The following is a 16,777-nucleotide window of genomic DNA, read 5'->3' on the forward strand; positions in this document are numbered from 1 at the left end:
GGGTTCATGGAAAAAAAGCCCCTATGCTGGGGTTGTAAACGCAGTCCTACAGCATCAGAATTCACCCTCCATACATAGCATCGATAAGGAACTAGGAGGATTTCAAGAAATAGAAAGTACCATCTTTCAAATGAGAACGAGGGATGACGTCTGCTGTCAGTGCCAAGCTGAGCCGGACACCACTCCACGAGCCATGGTTGGAAGGCTCTCCAGTGTTTGGCTGCACCCTCTGAGCCATCCAGTTTTGTCATAGAGGCTCTTGAATCCTTTTGAGATTGCACTAAATGCTGTTCTTGCTCCCTAGCCTCCTTATCTGTAAGAGCTTGTAGCACCTCCCCTCCCCCTGAGCAGCAACTGCTGCAGGTCTGCCCGGGGTGCTCAGGGACCCATATAGGATGTCACGCAGAAGGTGGAGTGATGATTTGTGAAGGCTGAGATGGACTTATCTTGTACTGCAGCTTTCAGGGCTCCCTGCTAAGTACATTCCTGTTCTGTCGAATGTTGATCCTAAAAGTGAAATTACAACACCCCAGGGGGAGCTCAGGCGATGAGATCACATGCTGAACTATGCATACATTTCATGTAAACCTCGTCAGCACAACAGATATGGGGTTGTCGAGCTTAGACATAAACACTGATGGAAGAATGAAAGGGCCCTCACTGACCACAGAGATGCCAAGGCTGGGAGCAAAGAGGCACCACTAGCTGACTATTGAGACAGAAAAACTAACAGCAAAGATGGAGGTCTCTCACTCACCATATATACTGACAGTTAGAGAGGGGGCTCTCACTGACCATAGAGACATATATTCTGACAGTTAGAGAGGGGGCTCTCACTGACCATAGAGACATATATACTGACAGTTAGAGAGGGGGCTCTCACTGACCATAGAGACATATATACCAACAACAAGAGATGAACCTCTCACTTATCAGAGAGCTGTGTATATTGGCCGAAATAAGCATCTCTCATTGATGTTAGCTATATATTACACACAGCAAAGAAGCCTGTCCCTGACCATAGGAATATATGCGCTAACAAGACAAGCACCTTTCAGTGATATGGAAATCTACACATTTGCAGCAAGAGAGTGACCTATATATATATAAACATGCAATAAAGGGGTCTCTCACTGATCACAGAAATATACTCTTATGACAGGAGTGGTCCTTGTCATATAACACTGAAACATACATACTACAGCATGAGAGGGGCGTCTCACTGACCACAGAAATGAATACACTGAAACCTGTAGAAATACAAACCTTTATTGGGGTTCACTGATGCACCTGATCCTTAAACCAAAAAAGAAAAGATTGGCACGGAAGCGGTAATATAAAAATAATGCATTTATTAATCTCACATGAGGGAGACTGCGTCATACAGTACCCTCAGGCCACTATATGAGACAGTCTAAGGAGTACAGAGAACATGGGTCTTTTATACATATATGTTGTATAGTCAGCATGAGACCAAGGGGAGGTACTGGCACATACAAGAATAGTTATTGACTAATATGGGTATACAGAATTTGCTTGCTCAACAAAGAGGGAGGGGAGACAGTTCTCCTTACATCAGTAAGAACAGCCTGACAGTTATACACTAGGAGCAGGTGTATTGGCAGCTACAGGTCTTTCTGAGCATGTGCAAGGCTCTGGCTCAGTGCTGAAGGAGTTAACTGTATCACGTGACACAAGCAGAATACAAGGGCAGTCAACGGTGAAGAAGGAGAAAGCACATGGTGAGCACATGGCTAACTAAAATGGCTGCCAAAAATAAAATGGCTTCAGCAGATGCTAACAGCTATTGCAGCTAGTTTTCCACAAACCAGAGGTAGAGGTGGGCGAGTCACTGGAAGCTCGAGCTAGTCTTGAGCACGAAGCCTGGCTCAGCTCAAGGTCTTGTTGGAATGAGCTGAGCTTTCATGTGGCTGCTGTCTTCACTCAACCCTCACGCAAAAGAGGTAAAAACAAAGGAGTAACATTTGAGGTAGGAAGAAGAGACAAATAGATACCAATTTAGTGGCTGATTTATACAAAGTGAAAAGCAGAAAACCTGGATTAATCACAGCTTCTCCGCTTAGCCAAATGATGTGATCTTAGGCAAATATTGTGTTTCACCGATCCTCCTATTTCTTCATTATCACATGAACACACTTTCAATGATGGGAGTTCAGAATAGCAGCGGTACAAAAACCTATCATGTTTGATTTAATAGAATATAATGTTACTCTGTCGGTAACAAGCTGGACCACATACTGGGTTTACATGACAACAGACTTGCCTCTTATTTCACTAATGACACTGTCACCAGGGTGAGGCGGGGACAGGAATAGTTCTAAGTTCATGTTTAGAAACGATCACATTTAATACGTTTTTCTTAGCGCAGTACCATGATGTGATGTATTAATGTCAACGCTTGTCAAAAGCTTTTGTGACCCCACTCACCCTAGAAGAAAACATTGCATACTGGTAGCTGGTTAGAATCCGAATGGGCTTAAAGGTAAACACACCCGTCAAAATAGGTTACCTAAGGGATGAATTCTGGCCCCTTACTTTTGTTTCCATACATATAGCCATGTCCATACATGTAGCTGATTTGCCTGAGTACATATTTAAGGTACACCATTTCCGTCTTTTGATTGGTGATTTAAAGTGGCCTCTGTTGATGTACACAGGTATTTTAACACGTGATTCCTGGCAGGTGTAAATGGATTTACTTCCATGGTTTTCAAAAAGACAAGTGCAGAGAAATCTGTAGTGTTAAATCCCATTCCAGGGGGAAAAAAGGGGGCGTTCCAAGGTGTTGCTTTTCCTGGAGCTTTAGTAACGCCCATTAATGTATACATTTCTGGGCATCTCCAAACAACATTTCAACCCATTTCCTACCTAAAATTATTCGAGTTTTACACCTATAGTACCTCTGTGTCCAGGATGGGAAGGACAAAAGATCACTCTCCAATTTACTTGAGGTTTAGGGGAAGCAAGGAGAAAGAATGATGGTATCCTTAGCCAATGAAAAGTTGCAGTGAATGTACATTTTGAAGAGGATCTTGTTGTATGGTCAGATTGATCAAACATTTGAGTTCTCATGGGAGAGGGACTTTAAAAAACCATGCCTTGGTTCTACTAGAGTTAACAGTTTGGAGAAAATAGCTCTGTGATTTTTAAAATACTTTGCACTTCACTGATGCTGCTGTGTTTTTTAATAAGAAACTTTGCACTTTGCTGCATTAGTCACTCATCAGATTACAGTACTGGCGCGATACAAACTCTGTAGATGCGCCTGGCTGAACTCGGATTTGCTAAGGGGGAACCAATTGTATTGCAAGGGGCGGAGCCTGTTAGAGCTTCTAGCCCTCTTAATAGAGACAGCAGCACAGACACCTTGTAGTAGAATTGACACCACAGCTCAAGGGTCATCTAAAAATAGGTATGTGTGATTTTTAAAATACTTTGCTCTTCCACACTTCTGTGTGTTTGAAATTTGAATCTTTGCACTTCGCTGCATTAGTCACTCACCAGATTGCAGTATTGATGTGAGACAGTTTCGCAGAGGTGTCAAGCTCCACTCGGATTTACTAGGGGGAACCAATCGAAATCAAAGGGGCGGAGCCTGTTGGAGCTCCTAGCCCTCTTAATTGGGACAGCAGGGCAGACGCGCCAAAGGTGCACTAAAGGCAAGTCAGTCTGCTCCCGTCCGTGGCTGGCCAGGGCTAAGGGCTAGTTATAATGCCCAAAAAATACCTATTCCTCTAATGAGCTCCGACATCTTCACTTATCTTTCCAGCATAGGGCTACTAAATAAAAACAGAGTTACCATCAGGACACGAGTCGAAGGTACATGTGGGTACACGGCGTCCATCCACTATTTTCACGGGGTGGACGCTGTGCACCCTGCTAAAAATTTGGGCCCCACAGAAATATGTTGAACTTGTCCCAGTGTAATTTTGAGACACCGGGACACGTTCAGCAGTGCCTGCATGTCGTGTGCTTTCGATTCACAGCAGCAACATGCAGGCAGTGAGGGAGCTTTTTTTCCCCTCTCCAGCTGGGCACTGATAAAGACAGAAGCTAAGGGACCATGCGGCCTCCTTTTGATGAGTATGGGATCAGAGGCGTCCTAGAACCTCACAAATTCAAATACACCGGCGAGGAAACAAAAGCACACAGCTTTTTATCTCTCCACAGGTACTTAAGCGATGCATGCTTTTTACTTTGTTGTATATAAGGACATGAACTGTAAGAACGTCAGATGGATTGGTCTATCTCAGTATTTACACAAATAGCAATTTAAACAGCACTGTTTTATTTCTTTTATAGCGCTACTCATCCCAATGCAGAGTGTTAGAGCGCTTTACATAACATACACATTCTCCATTCCAAATAAATCATTTAAGTGTGTAAATTAATGTACAAGATGAGTAACATGAGAGTCAGAGTTACAGGGTGTAGGAGTCAAATATCCTTCATAGCTCACTGTGGTCTACTAGAAGGATTACAATTTATTAACTGCAACTAACAAAAGGATCGCTGTGTTCAAAGCAGTAATCCAGTTACCCATCTACATAAAATACAAATCTATAATTTGCATGTTACATGATATGCTTTGCAGGAGACAACTTTTCAAAAAAACATATTTTATTGCATTTTCAGTTGGCATATGTTATAACATACACATATCAGAGAATCACTTCCAGTGAGTTCACTTCTTGGAATGCCACATGGAATGGCACACGTCTTGACGTTTTGTGCTTTGATAGCATGCGTCATGGTGTCACTTGCATGCTGCCTGACTTACTCAGCCCCCCTACTTCTTTTTTTTGGACTTGTGCCCCGGTTACCATTGATCGGATTGAACCATTCACCTCTCAACTTAGGGTGCTCTATTTGAGTACCAGATCCAAGGTTAAGCATCAAATAGAAATATTCCAATTGCTGGACTCTGAAAAGCCGAATATCCTATGTCTTTCAGAAACATGGCTAATGGCTGAATCCTCCCCATACATTTTAGCTTTCCTCCGGGGAAACTATTTACTCAGCTCTAATAAACCTACAGGTAAAATAGTCAGAGGGGTAGCAGCAATAATCTGGAAAAACCTAAAGTTCTCTAGCCTAGCTTCCTTTGACATCCCTATAGATGATAACCTCTTAATTAGACTCAACAAATCTCGTTGATGTGTGTCCTGGTCTATAGACCCCTGCGTCACATGTCCCACTTCCCACACTCCCTTACAGAACACATCACACCTTTAATAGTCAAATATGCTAAACACTGATAACGGGGGATTCCAACTATTGGACAAATGAGGATTTGGGTGGACAATCATCCTTAGATTTTACAAACATGTTAAGCAGCTTGAATTTCAATCAGCATGTGTTCTCATCCACCCACACCAAAGATCATACACTAGACCAGGTGTGGTCCACCAACCTATCGATATCCATCCTTATGGTTATGCCCTGAGCATGGTAAGATCACTACTTAATAAAAAAAATTCTTGCTGACGTGGTCCTTCCTAAACCTGCCTCTAGCATAGGGCTACCATCCAGAAACTGGGCCCGAGTCAATATTGACTCCTTTAGCTACTCTCTGTCAGCCTCTATATATAACGTGGATGACAATATTAGTTACTATGAGGAAAGTATCACTACCTGGTTAACAGAAGCTGCAACACACATGCCTTCCTTTGGAAAGCTAGACCGATCAGGCGCCATGATGCATCAAAAAGGTTTTCTGAAGAACTAAAAACAGTCAAACTCAAACTCAATGGGGCTGAACACAAATGATGGAGAAGTTACTTGCCTAGAAAGATTGAAGCTTACCTGTTACAGCTTAACATATGTAAAACAGTTAATCAGATAAGCCAAATCCGCCATCTCTTCAGATAAAATCATATATTTGTCCGAAGCTGGTGATGACCCACATGTACTGAAGAACCGCTGCCCCCTATCCCTACCCTATACCTAGCAAAGGTTCTAGAAGCACGTGTTGCTAGGTGCTTATGTACTTTCCTAGATGACTCTCACCTTCCTGGCCCCCATCAGGCAGGCTTTTGGTCTGCCCCCTCCACTGAAGTGGTTGACTTCTTAGTCGTAGATGACATGCAGTAAGAGGCTTATAAGGGTACCACTCAGGTGCTGGTACTCTTAGCTCTCTCGGCGGCCTTCGACGCGGTCGACCAAAAACGTCAGATCGACCATGTCGGAGCTACTGGCCTCCGGGGCATGGTGTCTAAGTGGGTCACCTCCTTACTGAAAGACCACGTTCAGTCGGTTCATCTATCCCCCTTCCACTCACCATAAAGTCCAACTTACCTGTGGGGTGCCCCAGGGGTCCTCTCTTTCGCTCCCCTTGTTCAATTTGTACATACGCCCCCTTGTGTACTCCTTGAAAAAGATGACGGTTAGAACTTTCAATTATGCCGATGTTACGCATTTACTGTTTGTTATACATAACCCAACTGAATCTAAAGCTACTTTTAAAAACACAATGCTATTAATCCGTGACTGTATGAATAGCAATCAACTCAGATTAAACTCAGATAAGACTGAGCTCATCATGACCAGTGGAACCTGACCAGTAGAACCCAACATTTTGGCCAGCCTCCATTGGCATGTGCCCCAACCAAAAAGCTCAGTCAAGAATCTTGGAGTACTTATTGATAAGAACTTGTCTGCCTATGAAACCTCAAGTAGGGGCTGTGATCTCATCTTGCTTCTTACAGCTTCACAAAATCAGAAAAGTTGTCAAATTTCTTACATTCAAAGCTCTTATCCAGGTTGTCATCCCATTACTCATCTCGAGGATCAACTATGCAAATTCTATCTGCCTGGGTATACCTGAAGGACTCAATTGTAGATTGCAAATGGCTCAGAACGAAGTAGCAAGGCTCATCTACCATTAGCCTAGGAGCTACCACATCCCCCCCTGATGAGGCAACTACATTGGCTGCAGGTGAAGCCTCGAATGGTATTCAAGACTGGCTGCATCATTATTAAATCTCTGTATGGCAGCAACCAAGCTTACATCTCAACTCACATTCAAAAGTACACTCCCTCCCACAATCTGAGATCCTCTGACTTGAACCTTCTCACCTTCTCACCATCCCCCCCATTCAGGAAGAAAAGATTGGGTGGCTCCAGTTTCTCTGTACTCGCCCCTGGTATTTGGAATTCCCTCCCATTGGAGATCAGGGCAACCCCCTGTTATACCAGATTCAGACAATCCTTAAAACCTGACTTTCAAACAAACTTATGGCTGATTCCATGAGCAGTGGGCATTGGTTCTGTTATCCGAGCTTCATGGGGCGCTTTACAAGTGCTGATAACATAACATCTCTGTCTGCCAATTGTGCAGATCAGATACAAATGGCTAAGCAGACTGCGTGAATGAGGTCCACTCCCCTGAGATCAGACTTTACCCAAAAACAGGATAGGACACAAAGTTATACATCGGTGTCTGCCAAGCGAAGATAAATACTGAGGAAAAACCCTAGATCAGTGAGCCATGATTTCTTAAAGATCAGTTTCAGGACATCCACACAGGTGAAAGGCAAGTAAGACTTCTGAGCTCCATATATTTATGTCTGTGTGGGAGTGTGGTCTGGCACCAGACAAGAAGGCCGCGTGAGCGCTGTTCTCCATTCGTGGCCCCAAGACGGTGAAGGATCCTGAACCCCCCAGGGAATTTTTCAGTCGTGGGGTGGCCGGGGGCTCAGACACCATGGAGCTCTGGGATCAGCGAAGGAACTGGTTGGGCAGACCCCAGATGCTCCAGGCCAGGCGCCCCCGTCAGTGACACCAGGGATTGACCACATCAGCCCCGCAGTCTGAGGTGGAGGAAAACCAGCCCGATTACTGATGTGCCAGAGTGGCTAGAGCATTGAGGGCGGGTGGAGCAAGTACTAGTGAGGGGGCTTAAGACCCCAATTACAGAAAGGAGTGCATGGGCCTCATATGATGGCACTGTTGGCAGACTGTGGGGTCCCGATGGTGGGTCCCTGACATTGGTGCACCTGCAGAACCACAGAAGGGGGAGAACCTGGGGATGGTGGAGTCCAGTGGCAACCAGAAGGGGAAGCAGCTGTACGCCAGCCCATCGGATTCCAGTGGAGACCAAAGGTGAGTAGAGGGTGCTTATATCTGTGGGGCAGTTGGGGCAACTGCCTGGTTTGTGCCACACCTTGGCTGGGGATGAGGGGGCCAGGTAGGAAGCCTGCTGCGGCTTTTGGGGGGCTGGGCCCAGGTGAAAGTGCCTGGCATGGCCTCCAGTGTTGCGGCCCAGCCGCAGTGGCTACAGAGCAGCATCAAGGTAGGTGGCGGGGATCCCATACACCACCACCTCCAAATCAAAAACAAAAATCAACTATACTCCCGGAGTGATGGTGGGATTCAGATTGCCAAAATGGAGGAAACAGCAGACCTTCTGTGTGAAAATGCCATTGAGGGCCCTTTGGACACAGCTCGGGGTCTGGAATCACACACAGGGCATCACTTCTTGCAGCGATAAGAGACACTAAAGTGGTCTTGCAGCAGAAAATTAATGAGATGGCCCAGGTCTGGGCCTCTTACAGGCTGATCACAAGACATTGGCAGACAGAGTGGGGGAAGGGGAAGTCAGGTTAAATATAAATGGAGCTCATGGTCACTGACAGTGACAAGTCAATATGGGCCTACAAAAAACACATCAAGCACCTTCATGACAAGGTGGAGGATGCGGAAGGGTCTTTCTGGCGCAAAAATGTGCGAGTGGTTGAGGTGCCGTAGAACCCAAGCGTGGAACTTGCTGGAGGATTGGCCCCTTTTGGAGTTGCTTGAAGGCAAGGCCTCAAAGATGTTTAGGGTGGAGATGGAGAGGGCACACAGGGTGCTGTGTAGGCCGCCGGGGGCTCCTTCCAGACCTATTGCGGGCTGAATGTTCAACTTTCGTGAACGGATCATATCCTTCAGTTAGCTCGAACCCAGAATCCCTAGTAGATAGGGGAGGCATCAGTAAGTATTTAACTGGACTACACCACAGTGGTGCAGCAATAAAGGGTGTTATTCTTGCAGGTGAAACGCCACCTCCGGTTGTTGAAATTTAAATTTGCCCTGTTCTTTCCGGCCAGGATACAGATCAGTGACAGGAGGGACATGCAGTTTTTCCAGATTGCGGCATGAGACTGGCTGGAATTGTGCAGCTATCCTTGCCTATACTCCCTGGAGATGCCCGAGCTCAGGAGTTGAGATGGCAACGGCCTCAGCGCAGACAGCATGGGCTCCCCATGGCCACCCCGCCCAGGATCCAGGTATAGATGGAGAGGGTCAACGTATTGACGGATTGAATACACTTCCATTAGAAATCAGTCAGTCCCAGGACCTCCTGTAGTTTAGAAAAAAGGTTAAAACATGGCTGTTCCCCAGAATCTGATCTCACGGTTTGGAGAACGCTCTTTGTCAATCCACTCCCTTTTTCATCTGTGGGTGTTGTTGTCACATACGATAGCGCCAAGATACCCGTTGGGTGAAAGTTGCGCTTTACAAATTTGGTATACAATACAATACATCCAACATCACTGCTCTTGGGAAAATGGGAGGTCCTGGCAAAAGGTTTAGATAAGGATACTAATGGATCCAAGAGCTCCTTGGAGGACTCCGAGGAGCTGGTTGGCCGACGGTCACTCGAACATCATAGTATGAGGCTCAGAAAGGACAGACCTTGCCCATGCAGGTGCTGCAGTTCACTTCGGAGGGGATTGGAGCATGTCATGACCTGTAAGACTATAAGTGAACCTCACGGGGCCACACCAGCTGCTTTCAACCTTCAGTACACACAACGACCCTTGTTTGTTTACTATGAAGTTTTTGTTGATTAGTTTGAGGCAACAGACACCTCAGGCATTGGGGAAGCGTGTTGTTCTATGTCTGTTGCACAAGGAGGTTGAGAGGGGATCAGGTGGGCACAGGGGTTTCATAGGAGACATAGTGGTTCTGCATTTGGTAGTATGGACACTGGGCAGAGGTGAAGAGACATGACAATGGTGGCACCACACACAAATCCCATGGGCCTAGTCCTTAATTTCCTGATCTTTAATATTATTGGCCTGAGGAGTAAGTTGAAGAGAGGAGCAATGTGGAAACACCTTGGGAGACACAATCTCGATATTTTTCTACAGGAAACACACCTTGAAGGGAAACATTTGCACTGTGCTGAACTGTGGCAGATACCGTCTGCTAGTACACTCAGGGTTTTCCTCAGACTCCAGGGGCGTGGTTATACTGATACGATGATCCCTCCCTCTACAGGTGTCCCACACATGGACAGACAACCCAGGTTGACAGGCTGCAGTGAGCGGGCAGTGTAACAGGGAAATCCTGACGCTCCCATCCTGATATCTACCCCCAAGGCTACAGATGGAAGGGCTGGACACACTGGGTACATAGATGGTGGCAGAGCCAGATGCTCTAATTCTCGTGGGGGTGACCTTTATCTGACCCACCGAGTGAAATTGACAGGTTGACAACAACTGGGGATGGACCCAGGCCTGATCTGGGACTGCCTTCCTTGAAGTAATGGGATTTGCAGACCGTTGGCAGGAGGAACACCAGGGGAAATGAAAATATACATATATCTCCAACAATATGCGCTCAGTGTTTAGACTCAATTACTTCTTGACCCCAAGATGGAATATGGGCAGGTTCAGGAATACTTCCGTCCTTCTTCGGGATGTCTCCGATCACTCCCCTCTGATAACCCACCTATATACAGATACCACCAATAAAAAATTACCAACATTTAGGGGAAGGGGTTGCTTGTCAACCATTGATTTTATTTTTATTTCCCCCTGCCTGAAGATCAACTAATGGCCGCTGAAGTAATCGCAACAGATTATGGGGATCATAACCCTATTAAAATAGTAATGAGCTCTGCACCTCGGCCTGTGTTTTCCTCCGAATGCGGGGCAAAAATTCTTACGCCCTCAACTGATAATTTTAGACTAATTTGGAAGGGCATTGATAGGTGTGAACATTTTAAAACATTAGCTAGAGGCAATATGCACCTTATTAATTCTTGTTTGTCATCACAGATTGCACACACTGAGGTAGTTCGGGATTTTTCCAAATTGTGCCTAGCCATTAAAACTCTCCTGTCGAAACCTGCCCCTTTGGCAGGAAACAATCCTAGATGGTTGGCCATGAGTGCACATTGGCTAACAGGAATCTTCGCATGGTACTGTCATCCAACCCGAGGTGTGCCATAGACGTACAATGAGCAAGGCGGGAATATAACATAGTAATTTTGAAAAGGAAGGGAGCCCTTCTAAACGAACACTGGGAAACTTTATCCCAGGCCGCAAGTACAAAAAAGGGTAACATTCTTTGGTCCGCAGTTAGGGAGCTTCGATCGATGGGTCAGCTACTAACTCCCATCAGCTGCAATATTTCGAGCGAGTCCTGGGAAAATCATTTCTCAAAAATGTATGCTACCCCCCAACGAGAGCTTAACCAATATGATTATGGCCCATTCACCACCATTTTTGAGGTAGAAGAGGCCATCCAACAGAGTATAGGGAACAAAGCACCCGGCCCAGATGGGCTACCAATTGATTTAATAAAATGGAAACCAGACTTCTGGGCCCCGCTACTTTTGAATATTTTTAACAGCTTAACCAACGCCACGCTACCAGACACATGGGCTAAGGGTATCATAGTCCCAATTTTCAAAAAAGGAGATCGGTCTCAGCCTAGTAGTTATAGGCCGATCTCATTAATTGATAATACCCTAAAAATATTGGGGAGAGTCTTGTATAATAAAATTTTAACCTGGACGGAGGAAAATAGTAAATTAGAGAACTGTCAGCTAGGCTTCCGTAGCAAGGTGGGTACCAATGAGCAATGTCTCAATCTTAATTTGGTCATCGGGAAATACACCATTGCACGGAAGTCTCCGGTCTACTTGGCCTTTATGGATTTGTCCTCAGTGTTCGACCTTGTTAATAGGTCTAAGCTCTGGGCAATTCTTTTGGCATATGGCTTGGACGAGTGTCTGGTACATTTCCTAGCGCACCTCCATAAAGACCTTCGGCATGGGCGGTGAGGTTTCGGGAGCCATTAAGGTAGGAAGGGGGGTCAGACAGGGTTGTGTCTTGGCCCCCCTCCTTTTTATTATTTATATTAATGGGCTGAACAATCTGCTTAAAACCTCAACCCATGACGTTCCTATGATTAATGGTAAAACTCTCCCCGTGCTATTATACGCAGATGATGCGGTCCTTATAGGCCGCACTCCGAACTCTCTGCGTAATTTAGTACAGACTTTTGTTGGGTACATGGATAGCTTGGACCTATGTGTAAATTTTAACAAGTCATTTTTAATGTCTTGTGGCCCTGGCAAACGACAGTTAAACTCTATTGTAGTGGGTAGCCAGAAATTGACAAGCACCCGTACATTTCCCTATCTTGGGTTGGTCTTTGCTGCGAACGGCTCCTGGACTGAGCATCTTGCTCACTCCAGGAGCAAATTCTCAAAGGTCACCAATTCAATCCTCAGCCTTCCTCGCCAAAGACCACTGGTGTCATATCAGTCATTTTAATTTTTTTAAAATTACAGTGTGTCCCTGTGGCCACTTAGGGGGCTGAGATTTGGGGCATCGCAAATTGTTCCTGTATCCAGCAGGAAGAAAATAGGTTTTGCAGGAAACTTTTGGGTATCCCATACTCTACCACACAATATATTTGCCACAGAGAACTCAACCTTAATTTTATATCGGATTTTATACGCGCCCGTCCTGCCCTTTTTTGGCTATCGGTATGGAAGAACCCGGCTGCCTCCCTCACTAGAGAGATTATTAATGACTGCCTTATGTGTGAGAAAGGGATGGAAGTTCCATGGTTGAGTGGAGTAAACCGAAACCTGTGCAGTGTTAACAAAGAAAGTATTTTCTCAAACCCAAATATAGCTGACACCATGCCAAAAAAGGAGCTTAGGGATGCTCTTTACTCTTTACATAACATAGAAAGGATTGGTCAGGAATCTAAGAAATCTTCTGTTCTTAGTTATATGTCTATGGAACAGCATCACATCCCTTACCTATATATCTCACCCTATGCATGAGCCATTGGGAAAGGAGCCTATTATTCCGTCTTAGAGCAGGAACTGTCAGATTTTCACTGTGCTTTCCTCTTGGCTACCACCCTAATCTTGATCACGTACCATGCCCTTGTGATGGGGTGAGTGGCCAATTAATTTTTAAAAAAAATATTTTTTTGTATATAAAATATACAAAGTGGCTTTTAAATCCATTTTTTAAAAAGAGAAGACCCATTAGTCTGGACAACGCTTATTCATGCTTAGTTTCCCTGGCCGATGAAGAGCTGATTCTCCGCATAAGCACCTTTTTGAGAATCGCCACCAGAGCATGTAAGACTATGCCCGATCCCTGAGTTCTTACTTTTGATTGACTATCTCTGTGTAATTGTTAGTTGACATAATGTTTTACTAATAGTAAATAATGTATTTATTACCAATGAAGTTCTTTTTTTAACTGGTCACTAAATTTATCAAATGCTATAGTTATATCATTACAAATGTCTTATCACCATGTACTGTCAACACTCCATTTGTTATTTACTTTGTTATGATGTTCTGCTTTTATAGGTACCAAGTTACCCGAATAAAGTTTATGAACTGAACTGAACTGATACCCATGAGTCAAGTGGGGAATTGAAGTTAGACCCTTGGGACTTGACTGACTGCAACACCAGAAAACTGATTCCTGAGGCTATGGAAGGCTACTCGACAGGCAACCTGGCCTCACTGGATTCTGTCCACTTATGAGAGGCATATAAGGCGGTTCTGATGTGACAGGTCACTGCGCAGATCTCCGGTTAACGGAGGGAGTGGGGCAAATAGGTCAGAGGCCTTGAATCCAAGTTAGCATCCTGGGTGGCCCCCTATGTGATCAACCCCTTGAGAATAAGATAGAGGTGGTGAGAGCCAATCTGTGAACCCTGGAACACCACTTGGCAAAAATGGCATACAAAGCAAAATAAGTGGCATTCTACGAGGTCAGTAACAGAGCAAGCATATTACTGGTGTGGCTTGCGAAGAAGGCCAAAGATGGACTCCCGCCATTTGTATGGGAGAGGGTGAGATGGCCGAAACCGTGGCGGCCATCGCTCACACCTCCGTGATGCACTTGGCAGATCTCTACATGGCTAGAGGAGAGACCGTGAGACCTCTACATGTAGATTTTATTAATGATATCCCAGAGCCTCGACTCCACATGGAGGCAAGTCATTTCCTAGATACCGATCTGTGAGAATGGGAGATAGCTGACATCTTGAGCCAGATAAGGAGTGGGAAGTCTTCTAGAACTAATGGCTTCCACCGCAAATTTTATAAATGTGTAAAATCCCCAATTGTGGGACTGCTCAGAATGATGTTTCTGAGAGCGAGGGAGGAGGGGACTCTACCTTGAGACCCTAGGAGAGAAACAATTGTGAAGAGCCATGAACCGGGGAAGCCACTAAAGGAATGTGAGTCCCACTGCCCAATATCACTCCTAAATCTTTAAACTAAGAGCATGACAAAGGTACTTACCAACTGCCTGTTACAGGTGGTAGACACGCTGGCGGCCCGGCCAATCGGGTGTTATGCCATACAGGGCAATGAGACAAAACCTATGCAGACTGGCCGGGTGCCTGGCAAGGTGCAACTGGATAGCCAAGCCAGCCATCCTGCTTGCCCTGGATGTCAAAAAGGCATATGATTCCTTGAAATGGCCTTACTTAATGGTGGTACTGTGCAAAATGCTGATGGGCGCAGAGTTTGTGTCCTGGGTGATATTATTATGCAATGATTAGTGCAAACCGGGCTTTCTCAAAGGAGTTTAGATCGGGTAGGGGCACTCATCAGGGATGCCTGTTGTATCCACTGCTTTTTGCACTGGCAATTGAACAGGCGGATGCACTGATGTGAGGAGTGAGGTGGGACCCAAACTGGGAGGAAGTTTTCCCCTTATATGCTGACGACATACTGTTGCATCTGGCGGAGCCAGAACACTCAGTTCTCAGGGTGCTGGAAATTCTGGCAGTGTTTGACTCCTGCTCTGGTCTCACGATTAATTGGTACAAACCTATTGAATTTCTGCTGTCAAAGGAGGTGTGGGCAGGAGCCTGGCCCTACCCCCCAGCATGATAACCCAGAGGTTTCAAGTCTCTCCGGATCCTTATCACAAGGGACCAGACCTTACTTGTTAAGGATAACCTGGGGAAGGTCCTGACTCCTGCAAAGCAGATGCAGATTGCTGGAAGAAACTATCATTATCACTCATGGGCAAGCCCGCCCTTTACAAAATGATACACCTAGAAACATGCCTTTATGCTCTGGAGAAGGCCCCACTCGAGGTCCCGGACGGCTTCTTCTAAGAGGTAGTGGACATCATGCAGGATGTACTCGGGGGGGGGGATGCCGAGGATTGCATGGCCATCCCTCGCCAGAAAGCCCCAGAGGGCAGAATTGCCCTTCCTGACTTATGCTTTTACTGTTGGGTGACGCAGTTGCAAGTAGTCAATTCTTGGGTCTTTGCCTCCCAGGCGGAGCCTTTGGTGGTGGTGGACAAAAGGTTCACGGACCCAGAGGGGTACTTCTGACATCTATAGGAATAGAGGAGGATAAAAGCCCTGCCAGCCCCAACGGCCGTGGTAGCCAAGGCATAGCATGCCACAACTAATGCCCTAGGTTGGAAGGGTAAACTGGCATTAGAAACCCCGCTATGGGATTTTGAAATCCTGAAGAGACTGCATGTTGTAGAAGGCCACAGAAAGCAGTATCTGTTGGGAATCAGTAAAGTGGGTGACATCTGGTGAGGAAATGAGATAATAGCATTTGTGGAACTGCTAGGAGAATATGAGTTGTCTGGGAGCCAGTATCACCAATCCTGTCAACTGGGGTACCTTTTGAGAGATCATGAGGACGCCTCAAGGGAGGCCGCAGATGAGTCACCTCTCGAATGCAGGGTCTTAGGAGCTCCCTTGACCAGCCATGCTGAGTCTCTCTTATGCTCCATTCTCCTGCGCATTTGCCTTCCTTCCCTGGATGGCCTCAGAGACAAATGGGAAAAAGATCTAGGCAGGGAGGGGGTAAATTGCTGATACCCTCGGGAGGTGGCTGTGTTGCTAAGTAAATCACAACTGCCTCCATCTAGAAGATCCTATTAGTACCACCGGGGCCTGGTCTACACTTGTTTGGGCAGTGCGCTTCAGTTTGGGCCTGAGAAACTCCCCATCACTGCTTGTGGTGGGTGAATCACAGTGGTGTTCAAGCTGGTCACCTAGAGCAGCGGTAGGCGTGGAGAACACTGGGAGATCAAATTTACTACTTTAATCCAGCACTAGTATTTTTTGAAAAAGTGCATTTTTCCCTAAATATTCCAGAGGCCATATTAAATACAGGGGCCTGAGGAAACAATTGGTGAGTGTGTCTGCTTTCTGTGCCCTGAGGCTCTGTAGTATTACAGAATTGCCCATAGGCATCTGTGTGGCCACTTGTGTAATACAGATAGTGCTGGCACACATATAGACACAGCGCTATCTTAAGGGGAAGTTACCTCATTTGCCTGCGGTAATGAGGTAATGAGGTAAACACTGCCTCTGTGCCTGCACCATATTTTGGACATGGGCGCAGAACGAACAGAGGCAAAGAGCACGACAGGAGGCACAATGGCTGTGCTAGCACAAAGAGGTGGCACACAGTCAGTGCACCCCAACACATAGGTGCCCTCTGAAAGAGAAA

Source organism: Triturus cristatus, chromosome 3_1, assembly GCF_964204655.1.
Source record: "Triturus cristatus chromosome 3_1, aTriCri1.1, whole genome shotgun sequence".
Lineage (NCBI taxonomy): Eukaryota > Metazoa > Chordata > Amphibia > Caudata > Salamandridae > Triturus > Triturus cristatus.